This window comes from Chinchilla lanigera, unplaced genomic scaffold (genome assembly GCF_000276665.1).
Source record: "Chinchilla lanigera isolate Chin_1 unplaced genomic scaffold, ChiLan1.0 scaffold00070, whole genome shotgun sequence".
NCBI classification, from domain to species: Eukaryota; Metazoa; Chordata; class Mammalia; order Rodentia; family Chinchillidae; genus Chinchilla; species Chinchilla lanigera.
Window position 1 is genome coordinate 5,650,954 of NW_004955471.1, and position 8,711 is coordinate 5,659,664.

General features: G+C 43.1%; 1 long non-coding RNA gene across 1 annotated transcript; it reads left to right on the top strand.

Annotated features, from left to right (window-relative positions):
• Positions 1-6: 6 nt before the first annotated feature.
• LOC102022380 lies at positions 7-4,005 on the top strand. The gene is made up of 2 exons (XR_263524.1): positions 7-327; positions 3,260-4,005. It is a non-coding gene; the product is annotated as an uncharacterized LOC102022380 (long non-coding RNA).
• The last annotated feature ends 4,706 nt before the right edge of the window (positions 4,006-8,711 follow it).

Below are 8,711 nucleotides of genomic sequence, written 5' to 3' on the forward strand. Positions count from 1 at the left end.
CGCCGGCCCGAGTGTCAGGCGCGCCGAGTGCGCGGGGCTGCGCCGACGCCCCGCTCCGCAAAATGAAAGCGAGGCGAAGCGAGGGCCCAGCCGGCGGGCGCGCGCGGGAGCCGTCCCGAGAAGGACGTCCCCGGGTTTGAGGGCTGGAATGTTGGGGTCCTGGTGAAAGGGCTGAGACGGCCCGGAAAAGCAGACGGAATTCGAACAGTCCTGGCAACGGGGCGGAGGCGGCCTGAGAGCAGATTCAAGCGAGGAGATGTCTTACACCGCTTGTCAATGCTAATAGCAAAACGAAAATACGGAAAGAACTTCAGTGGCAGCAAAATGGTAGGGAGGTTTTTTGGTCCGGATAATCCGCAAGGCTGGCGCTTGCACTTCGAGAGTAAAAGGCGACATCAATAGTTCACCAGTTCTCAAATTTAAAAAAACAAAGACCAAAAAAAAAAAAAAAAACTCCGTTTTGTATTTCAGGTAGTTCAAAAGTCTGGAATGGGAGGAATTGGGGCGTGCCCAAAGGTGAGAACTTTGGTCTGCCCTTTGACACATCTGTATTTGACTGTCGGGGCATCAACCGTGAAAACCTGGTAGGATTTTGCCTCCTCAAATGTGGGCAGATAGTTTGTTCATATATCTGCCTTGTAAGTGCTTATAAAGTATTTGTTAAATAAACGTCTACCATTAAGAAGGAGCGGAGGAGGATACTGAAAATGCCTCACCCTGTGGTCATAATTATTCAGTCTTCATCTGGGGCTAAGGTTTGTGTCTCACTCTTGTCAAACTCGCTGGCAATGCTGTTCTACTGGTAAAATGAAAGTGGATTTAAGATGAGTATCCAATTATTTCAAAACACTGTAAAGTTATTTTTAATAATTTTCCAACCTCCTGCTTTACTTTGCCCATGTCTACAGTGAAATAGTTGATGAATTTGGGAGGTTCGCTGCAGGAAACTTCACTTCTAGCCAAGCCATGGCTAAAATGCCATAGCTTTGCCAGGCTAGTGGCACATGCCTGTAATTCCAGTACTCGGGAAGCCGAGGCAAGAGGATCGATTCGAGTTTGAGACCAGCCTAGGAGCTCAAGGCCAACCTGAACTGCATAGTGAGACTCTGTCTCAAAAAGACAAAAAAAAAAAGGCCATAGCTTTGAATTACTGCTCAGGTGTAAACGCAGAACTGTGGAATGCTTCAGGGCGAACCATCTGCCCATCAAATCCTAAGAACCTTTATGCCACATACATAGTCTGTACATATTATTTGGGTTGAGTTAAAACTCTGAAGTTACTTTACTTTTGGCCTGAAAGCCCTTGCATGAGCCTACAACTCCTACCAGCGTGAGGAGCGTTCCAGTGTAAATTGGTATTTCAATATGGAAAGCCTTCCCATTTGTTTGTGTCTTTGGCACTACGAATAAAAGTTTTCTAGTCAAAGCCTTCACCTGAACTATCAGCACGTGAGTCTGTCGGACTGCCTTACCTGTATAGTGTATCATACATTTCCCCCCCCTCCCTAAAAGGAAACGCTCACCTCCCCAAAAGCCAGGCCCAAGTTTCCTATCTCCATCTAATTTGTGTCTTTCCCTGACATCAGCATGTTGACAGAATTAAAGACCAACATTTTTGTAATTTTCCTTGTCTTCAGCATACTTTGAAACCATAGCTGAAAAAAACACATCAAACACATAGTGGATTTAGACCAGGAAGACTCCTGCATAACTTAAAGGAACTCAAGCATAGAGAATGTAATTTCATGTTGAAATCAAGATTATCGATCTACGAACTCTTACCTATATGCAAAGAAAAAAGTTTTTTAAAACAAACACGGGATGGAATGTTCTATCAGGAAAACACTCAGTCCACCCAATTGTAACTTCTTGGCATCTTGCTACAGTATAGATTAAATGATAATTTAAGGGAGAACGATCAGACCAGTGTGGGTGTCGCTGGATTTGGCATTTCTTCGGTTATTCTTGAACACTGCTTAGGATGTTTTATGCTGAAATCTCAGGTCCTCAGTTTGCTCTGTTTTTTGTTTTTTCAGTAGTGGGGGTTGAACTCGACTTTCATACTTAGCCCTTTTTTGGTTTTTGCACAGGGTCTTCCTAAGTCACTAAATTGCCCGTGTTGGGCTCAAAACCTGCAGTCCCAGGTCTCAGCTTCCCAGAGTTCTGGGATTCCAGACCTGGTGTGAAATGCTCATTCTTGGGACTGTCAAACACTGCTTTTGCTATTCGTTGAATCTTACTAGTGTTAAATAAAACTTCAAATCTAGGTAATCCTTATCAATGACATTTTTATTGAACATTAAAGTCTGGAAATACAGTGTAAAGGCAGACGATAATGCCCGTTCATAGTTAGAAACTCAACAGTTTAAGAAAGTTTATGTGATTGCCAGACCTGGTGGCATCCACCTGTAATCCCAGCATTGTGGGACACTGAGGCAGGAGGAACCCAAGTGCAAAGCCCAGCCTAGACAATTCAGCAATTTAGTGAGACCCTGTCTCAACAAATGAGGGCTGAGAATGTAGTTTAATGTGAAAGTCCTGGGTTCAACTCCCAGTATCTCAAAATGAGAAAAAAAAACTTATGTGATTGCTTAAATTCAAAATAATCCACATGAGTTAATATACTACATTTTGGGCATTCTGAAAGCATACTTTTTTTCTTTGTAATGCAATTATTGGAGCTTGCACGCAGGATCTCATACATGCTGGGCAAGCTCTCTAGCACTGAGTTACCTCCCTAGCTCCTTTATCAAGACAAGATCTTGCTTAGTTTCCCATGCTTGCCTCAAACTCAGGATCCTCCTGCCTCAGCCTCCCAGGTAACCAGGATAATAGGTATGTGCCACAGTGCCAAAGCATATCTTTTCAGACATTTTTAAAAACAAGACAAAATATTCATGCAGTATTTCATTTAGGGAAGTAGTCTGCATTGGTTGTTTTTTCTTTCAGTCTTTGTATGTGTGTGTTGTATCTTTTTGTTTGTTTTGGATTGGGAGGGGGTTTTGGAAAGGGGCGAGCAATGGTCTTGCTGTGTAGTCCAAGCTGGCTTTGAACTCCTGCCTCACGATCCTCCTGACTCAGCTTCCTGAGTGTCGGGATGACAAATGTGTGCCACCACACCCAGTTGCTATGTCTACTTTCCCATCCCTATTTTGTTCTTAAGTAATATGTAAACAGGTTATTCCTGTGTAGTGCTTGCTTATAAGCATAAAACAGTACCATTAGTCGGCAGTGAAATGTACTTTTTCTCTTTTTACAGTGCTGAAAGTGGAACCCAAGGCCTCAGGCATGCTAAGCAAGTGCTGAACTGCAACCCCCAGCCAGCCGCCCTTGCAGTTTGTTAGTTAGATGCATATCCTTAGAATAACCGTTGCTGTTGGCCCATGAGGTTCTGAATTGCTTGTCCCACAGCCGGTCCCCTGGAAGTGGTGGCCCGCTCTTTCCATCATCGGTACAGAGATGAGAATTCACACAGGAAATGAGACATCAGGGGGTGGACTCCAAACAGGCCTGAGAGGACATTATTTTTCTATCCCTGGCTCTGGGATCTGAACTTTGAACTGCTTGTAATACTTCAAGTAGAAGAGAAAAAAAACGACTCCTGTCATGTGATAAAGGGCTTGGAATGTTCTCTCAGAGCCCCAGCACTTGAAGAAGGCAGGCGGAGAAGCACTGCGCCCCTTCAGTCAGCGGCTCCAGCTGAATGCCCAGCCAACAGCCAGCACCGACTACCTCCCAAGGGAGTGAGCCCACCTCAGCCTAGCTGAGCCTGCAGGAGACCCCAGCCCCAGGCAGCTCCGCGGGGTACAGAACAGCACAGGAGTCCAGTGACCCGCACAGAAATCCCGAGAGATAACATACTTCTCAGCCGAGCGTGGTGGCCCACACCTGAAATCCCAGCATTCCGGAGGCTGAGGCAGGAGGGTCCTGAATGTGAAGACATCTGGGGCTACACTGTGAGATGCCTTCTCCATAAAACTAAATAAATACTTCTAAGCAACTGAATTTTGGGTTGCTTATTGTATAGCAATAGATAGAAAACCAAGACATCAGGTGAAACACATTATCTTGTCTTGGGTTACTCTCCCGGATGATATTACTTTTCCTTGCTCGTAGTAAAATGTCACCATCTAGCCACAGCTGTGCTACGATTCGGAGTCCCTACAACTGAGCCTGTGTATTAAAGACGGTTCAGCCCTGTGTTCAGTCAGAGACCTTTAAGGAAAAGGGAATGTTGTGGGATCGCACTTGGGGTCGTAAAAGCCACAAGGAATTTTCCAAAGAGGTTCTCTCTTTGTTGCTGAAAGAGAAGACTTGGGTTGAATTTAAGTTTTTCTTGACAAACTTTCTAACAGATACTCCAAATGGTTTGCTCTTCTGAGAAACATGCATAAATTCAACTCCACTGAATATAGATTAAGACAGAATCAAGATAACATCATTACCTCTCTCACTGCAGATATTTATAATGCCTGGTGCTGGCAAAGGGGAAATACCCACTCTCATTTATTGCCGCCATCCATTGATAGGAGGTCTCTCAGCCATGCGTTGCGCTTTCACTCCTAGGGACATATTCCAGGCACATCGCTCAGAGGCAGAGTTAAATCCACACTCACCGCAGTATTATGTAATTTCAAAACTTAGAAACACTGGAAACATCACACACACAGAAGTCTAGCTTTTAAATTACAATTCTTCCATTCAGTGGGCGTTGGAAATAGTTAAGAAGTAGAAAATTGTCACGATATAAGTCAGAATATTCTACCTTTTTGAGGTATGTACCATGGATCACGTGGTACCGAATAGGACCAAAAAATATTTCAAACAAGAGGGCTGGGTGTGGTGGCGCATGCCTATAATCCCAGCACTTGGGAGGCTGAGGCAGGAGGATCATTGTAAGTTCGAGGCCAGCCTGGGCTACAAAGTGAGCTCAAGGCCAACCTGAACTGCATAGTGAGACCCTGTCTCAAAAAGACAAAAAAAGGAGGAAATTCACTTACTCATTCAAATCATTCCAAAAAACCTTTATTGAGCATTCTTTTTTTTTTTTTTTTTTTTTTTTTTTTGTCTTTTTGAGGCAGGGTCTCACTATAAAGTTCAGGTTGGCCTTGAACTCACTGTGTAGCTCAGGCTGGTCTCGAACTCATAATGATCCTCCTGCCTCAGCTTCCCAAGTGCTGGGATTACAGGAGTGCATCACCACGCCCAGCGAGCATTCCTATTTTTAAAAAAGCATTGCATTAAGTATTTAAGTTAAAAGTGGTAAATCCAGTCCCTGCCTTGAGCCCCGACAGTCTCATCACTGCAGTGGGTATACAATTAAGCCTATTAAGGCCCTAGAGAGACTTCCGAGACCAATGCCAGATCTCAGTGCTAAGGAGTAAGCGAGAAGAAAAATTCAGAGAAGCTTATGACAGAATATGAAATCTTCCCAGAACAGTTGTTTAACCTTAGGGAACTGAACCTAACTGGGACTCTGCCGTTACGTATACTGACAGACATAGGCCACCACCCCTACTTTGGTCATACCCTCTTTCTAGGTGCTCCTCATGTACAAGGAACCTGAGTCTAACTCTCGTCCTATGACAGTAACAAGTATTGTATTTGTTTAGAATGCCAGTAGAGTTTTTATTGCCCCTGCACATTGAGGGAGTGGCACTGAACCTGTGCTCACACAATAGGCTACGAAAAAGAAAGTACACTTCCGTCTATTGTGGAATTTTTGTATGAATGAACATTCATGTTAGCATAACCCAAGCCCCATGCTTAAGTTATAATTTTACATAAAATGGAGCACCTGGGAAATGGCACGTAAGTTACCACTGGAGCGTAACTAGAGAGGACGCTAACAAGGTGGGGTGGGCCCCGGCAGCCTGGCTGAGGCCTGAACGCTGCACTGAGGGGGCAACCAGCTGCCTTGGAAGGATTTCCAGCAGTACAGTGACAGCTGTCAGTAGCCTCTTCAAATCACTGGCAGCTGCCGATTCCCACCGCATACTTAGGTGAAGTCATCCAGTGCATAATGTTGACGGACTGCAGTGTTTCTATTACTTCATAATTGGAACACAGGCCCTCGGGATGTAGCTTGGTGGTAAAATACCTGCCTTGGGGTTGATCCCTAGTACTGGAGGTGGGGAGGAAGAGGGGGAGAAAGAGAAAATAAAGTATAAAGATGCAAAATTGTGTGGCATAATGAGATGATTAACATAGTCACTATAGGTCCTTTAAGGTTTTCCCTCAGAAGGCTGGGAAAATAAATATAAAATAAAAACATCTTCAATGACCTCCCCATAGATCACACAAACAACAATGTCTTCAGTAAGGAGCTAGGGAAGTGGATGCATATATATCGCGGAGCTGTGAGCAAATGCTTGAACTGAAATATACTGGGAAGACTGATGTCATTGTGTGCAGCGCACAGTCCAGGAAACTGGTATGGCGGAGTCCTGCTGGTCACACATGCAGCCAGCCTCAGACACAGAAAATGACATCTTGGAAGATGTCACTGCTGAGGTCAGTGTGTAGAACCATCAGAATTATCTGGAACTTTCCAGAAATCCCAGTGCCCAAGTCAATTACATCAGAATCTTGAACAGACAGCTATCAGGGTTTTTGTTGTGTTTTTATTGCTCTTTTTGGTTTTTTCAGGTACTGGGGATTGAACACAGGACCTTGCACTTGCCAGGCAGGTGCTTGTGCTGCTGAGCTATATCTCCAGCCCTTTGTCTTGTTTTTTGAGACACAGTCTAGCCATTTAGTCCCCACTAGACACAAACCCCAACTCCTCCTGCCTCAGCCTCCCAAGTGCTGTGATTGCAGGCATGCACAACCAGGAAATCAATATTTTATACAGCTTCCTACATAATTCTAATAGTAGGGGCCAAGATCTATGACCACTGGGTTAATCCACTTCATTTCACAAGACCCCTTTGATGACATATATAATAATGACTTTAGTTACTTTTTATGGTTGTGTGTGTGTGTGTGTGTGTGTGTGTGTGTGTTTTGTGTTCTGTTTGAGATCGAGGTCTCATTATGTTGCCCAGGCTGGCCTCAAACTTCCAGGCTTAGGCAATGCTACCTCAGCCTACTGAATACCTGGGAGCAGAAGTGTGTGTCACCACCCCTGGCTGAGCTTAACGTCAACTGAAATCTTGCATAAAGATCTTAGTGTCACTTGTTGAAATTAGTGGAAATAACCCACAATGTCCCTAAATGAGGACAACTTAGACTACCTAGATTTCTAGTCCAAAGGCAACAGTCTTCTAATCAGAAGAGAGAAGAATTGAGAGTTCTGCATAAATAACAAACAATTGCTAAGTTTCATTTTAAAGGCAATGCAAAAAAAAAAAAATGCTGTCAAATTAAAATAGTTTATTTCTAAGGCACAATAAACAAGAATTATCATTTAGACCAGGAGTGGTGACATACACCTCTAATCCCAGCAGTTGGGAGGCCGAGGCAGGAGGATTACCATGAGTTTAAACCCACCCTGTACCACATAGTGAGACCATGTCTCAAAAACAAAACAAAAAACAGTTATCGAAACCAGGTATGATGGCCCACACCTGTAAACCCAGTACTTGGGAGGCTGAGGCAGGGGGATCGTTGTGAGTTTGAGGTCAGCCTGGGCTACAAAGTGAGCTTAAGGCCAGCCTGAACTGCATAATGAGACCCTGTCTCAAAGAAACCCAAAAAAAAAAAAAATTATCATTTGGGAAAATCTACTTTAACTTCCAGAATCTAATGAAATTAATGGGAGTTCTGTGATCTGCAACAATAGTAGAAAAAGCTGTAGGGAAATTATTTTATGTTGTACAGTAAAATTAGAAAGTCTTTATTCTTCTACATGAAACTCCCTCCATGGGGCAGTTTGTCAAGCAGTTTATCAAGCAGTTCAATTTTATTTTTAAGCTTTTAGAAAGTAAAACGAGCTGGGTGTAATGGTTCATGCTTGTAATTCTAACACTTAGGGAGGCTGAGGCAGGAAGACCAACACAAGTTCAAGGCAAGCCTGAGCTACCTAGTAAATTCAAAGTCAGTCTGAACTATGTGTCAAGATCCTGTCTCAAAAAAAAGGTGTATTTTGCTTATATCATTTTAAGTAGTTGAGAAAAAACTAATACAGAAACTAACACATAGAATTCTGATCTATTTCTAGTTCCATGAGTCAAAATCATAGAAGCTTCAAAGGAAATAAAAATCATATTGAATCAAGGTCCTGGAAAATGAGCTAAGAAAACTTAAGAGGAAAAAGTTTAGTAAGCCACCCACAGACTATGTTACATATTTATTTCATTCTGCTTTTCTATTTTGTTCTTTACAGATGGACAAGAATTAAGAATATAATTTTCCTCTTTTTTTTTTGTCTTTTTGAGACAGGGTCTCACTACACAGTTCAGGCTGGTTTTGAGCTCACTTTGTAGCCCAGGCTGGCCTCAAACTCCCAATGATCCTCCTGCCTCAGCCTCCTGAGTGCTGGGATTACAAGCATGCACCACCAGGCCCGACTAATTTTCCTTTTTTTTCCCAATTCTTCTTCAGCCATTAGTAACCAAGGTTAATAAGGTAAGCAGAATAACTAGGAAATAGATTTTTTTTAAAGTTCCCAACTATTTGACTGCTAGGAAATCAAGAGGAATTCACTTACTTTATTAACTCAGAATTGTGCTCAGGTAAGGTAGGTAAATCTTAACAAGAGAATTACATGA